The following is a 3792-nucleotide window of genomic DNA, read 5'->3' as shown; positions in this document are numbered from 1 at the left end:
ATCAGACCCTCCACATGGTCTGAAAAACACTTGTACATGCCCAGTAGGTCCTTCAGGCACATAGGTCTATTCAAGTGTTAATTAAAAGGAGAGAAGCCACATAATCAGCGTTAGTATTACTATATGATACAGAGACCCTAAGCATATACATTGCTGCTTTCAGAAAATCTGGGTTTCTGCTGACTCTCACACTTCTGTCTCATTCTCTGGAGATTTACCTCCCCCCCCCTTTCCCAACCTGAATTGAATTAGTCCCAAGAGCTATCACCTTAAATCCAGAAGGGAGACTACAGTGCAATTTGCCCATAAATAACAAAAACTGCAGTAGTTCTGAGCAGAGGCTTGTGTAGGGAACAATGTGGGTGGGAAGAGATAGCCGAGCATTCAGACTCCAGTCTGCTACAGTTTACTGGATCAAAAATCCTTTTTACTGTACTGAGCCAAACCCCTACAGCATCAACAAAGCAACAAGAGGGAATGGGTCTTATGGCAGCTTGGGTCTTCTGGGCACTGACTTAAGCAGTTGTAGTTAAACCATATTCTATGTTATTATTTTAAACTCTTGTGTTCTGAATTAAAAGAAAAAAAGGTCCCACGGCATGAAAATGTCCCTTTATAAGTTAGAGTATCAGGGGGGTCTATATAAAAACACTTCAGATACAGTATTAGGGACCACTAAGGTCTATATAAAGACACTTCAGATACAGTATTAGGGACCACTAAGGTCTATATATAGAGACTTCAGATCCAGTTAAGGGACCACTAAGGTCTAGGCCTATATAAAGAGACCTTCAGATACAGTATTAGGGACCACAGGTCTATATAAAGACACTTCAGATACAGTACTAGGGACCACTAAGGTCTATATAAAGAGACTTCAGATACAGTATTAGGGACCACTAGGTTATATAAGAGACTCAATACAGTATTAGGGACCACTAAGTTATATAAAAGAGACTTCAGTACGTAAGGGACCACTAAGTCTATATAAAAGAGACTTCAGATACAGTATTAGGGACCACTAAGGTCTATATAAAGAGACTTCAGATACAGTATTAGGGACCACTAAGGTCTATATAAAGAGACTTCAGATACAGTATTAGGGACCACTAAGGTCTATAAAAAGGACTTCAGATCCAGAAATTAGGGACCACTAAGGTCTATATAAAGAGACTTAAGATACAGTATTAGGGACCACTAAGGTCTGTATAAAGAGACTTCAGATCCAGTATTAGGGACCACTAAGGTCTATAAAAAAGCATCCAAAGAGCATCGTGATTATGATAATCGTGATTCCAATATAATTCAAAAATAATGGTGATTAGGATTTTTCCCATAACTGAGCAGCCCTAGTTGATGCCATAAAAATGGGGTGCGACACCATGACTGACAGCTGTGATTGTGCTTGTGAGTCAGTTGAGGGGGTGTGTGTGCGGGACTACTGCACAGACTCTGGCTCCACTCTTCTCTGTTCACACCAATGCAACAGCCGTAGCATTGGGACCTTCTAGGTTGGGGAAGGGCTGGGTGGCCTGTGTTTGCCAAATGGAACTTGATACTTTTGTCAAAGCTGTCTTCATAAAACGTGTTGGACATCCCATTTTTGTATACACAGTTATTCATTTGCTACAGTAAGCTACAGGAAAGCGTCTTTCAAACCATGAAATGCGTCATTGTACCCAGCACTTCTGAAAATGCTCTTCTGAATGCGTCTCTGTCCCCAGCACATTTCAAGTCAAGCTGACGCCCATGAAGACACGTCATCCGTCTTTATATGCAGTCTGTGGTCAGAACCAGAAAATGACTGGGATGAGCAAGAGGCAGAGACCACATCTGAGTGTAAGACGCTGAGATACCTCAGGACAATTAGGATGCACACATTCATGCTCATAAACCTAGCCACCTGTAGCTTTGTGAGTAAGTTGTTGCCTTCAGAAAAGTCCAATGGGAAATGTCCAAATATAGCACACCAACTGACCGGGAACAAGAACTAATCCCTGTGAAGAACCTTGTGTTGCAGTAGTAGAAATAAAGTGGAAGGACAAGGGTTTCAACGTGGCCCGGAGGTAAGCACAGTTACAACAAGCGTTCATTAGCAGCCAATTAGACGACAGCCACAGCCCGTGGGTCGATGTGGCCGGCAGGTTGGGCTGTGTTAGGTAGATTTGTGAGTCCGTCCATGAGCCCAGGGCTGCTGTACTGATGACCTACACAGTTCAAGGTGCATCTGGCTGCTCCTTAAGGTAACTACACTGCTCGTCATACGCTGTCCCACTTGCCATCGAGTTTATGGACCCTGAAATAAAGTTAGTTTATGAGGCCATTTCCTCTACATGTGGAATAATCAGCGGGCACTCAGAGGAGAACAGAATTTTAATACATGCTTTTGACAGCCTGCTCCTTGAGGTTGAATGAAAATGACCTGCAAATGTTCCTATCTGTCAACAAGCGTTAGCTCATCAAGCTGCTTGCCACTCCGAGCCGTCCTGAATCATCCAGTGAGCCGCAGTTAAGTTACGTGCTTTGTTATAGACGGAACATGCATCGCTCATGTAGTCTAGAGCTGTCAATCTTTCTCTAGACTTCCATTCCAATTTCATTGTTTTTTTTTTAAATGTTCAAATCTTTGAATATTTAATGCTCAAATGCATCCTGTTATTAATATGTACTACACTGCTCAGGCTCATGCATCATCGATGCAGCAGCAGCTCAGTCCGTAGGGAGTAGGGTCGCTGGTTCAAGTCCACATACGGACGTGCCACCTGGGCACTGCCAAGGGCACCAAACCCCCAACTGCTCAGGGCGCCTTTCCATGGGCAGCCCCCCCACTCTGGCATCTCTCCATTAGTGCATGTATAGGACCTGAACATGTGTGTGTGTAGTTCAGGCCTGTGTGTATTAACAACAGAGTGTAGATTGTAATTTCTCCTTGTGGGACTAATAGAGGATACATTAATATTAATATTATTGTCAGCATGTGGTTGTTGTTACAGGTTCTGTCCACTAGAGAGACATCTATCATCAGCCTGGCCTTGACGGGGACCTACATTATGGCGCATTTGCAGTAATTTTTCACCACGAGCACACAAATCAACAGAGACCTTTGTAACGAAACATTATCTAACCATTATGTGTTGTAATTCTAACGTTGCTTGGTTAGCACAATGGCGTCATGTTAGAAAGCCCAGCCAAAACGATTTGTTATACATTAAGTAACAATAGATTTAGCTACTACTTATAAGCATCCTAGCGCTTGCAGATTATCACGTTGTTGAGAATACAGATATTTGACGTTAACAGCTAGTCATCCAGCCCATAACCAAGCGATTGATCTGTGCACACAGGCACAGCTCCAGATACAAAGACGGTGTCAATCCAGCTGAGAGAGGCCAACAGAAGAACAAATTGTTTGCCTCTTAACTTTGTCTGATGGAGAAACATGTGGAGCAGCCCCCACAGACCCCAGGCTAATTCCTGAAACCTCCTGCTATAAGATCCACTGCTGTTTGTCGTGTTCCACTGTGAAAGCCCTGACCTTGGGGAAGGTGTCTAATTACTTGCTTCACGGCAGGAGGGACGCTGCTGGGCGCCGGAGACGAGAGTCAGTCATCCCGCCCGGGAGGGAGGGAGGGAGGGTGTGTGTGTGTGTGTGTGTGTGTGTGCGTGCGTGTATGAGTGAGTAAGCAAGCGAGAGAAAGGCCGTTTATTCCGACCCTCTTATTGGACCCACAAGAACGTCTCATAAATGAGCATCAAAGACCACCCACAGGAAACTCAAGATTTGTTCATGTT

The sequence above is a fragment of the Etheostoma spectabile genome, unplaced genomic scaffold, assembly GCF_008692095.1.
Source record: "Etheostoma spectabile isolate EspeVRDwgs_2016 unplaced genomic scaffold, UIUC_Espe_1.0 scaffold317, whole genome shotgun sequence".
NCBI classification, from domain to species: domain Eukaryota; kingdom Metazoa; phylum Chordata; class Actinopteri; order Perciformes; family Percidae; genus Etheostoma; species Etheostoma spectabile.
The sequence above is the reverse complement of the archived record's forward strand: the minus strand, read 5'-3'. Positions refer to the sequence as shown.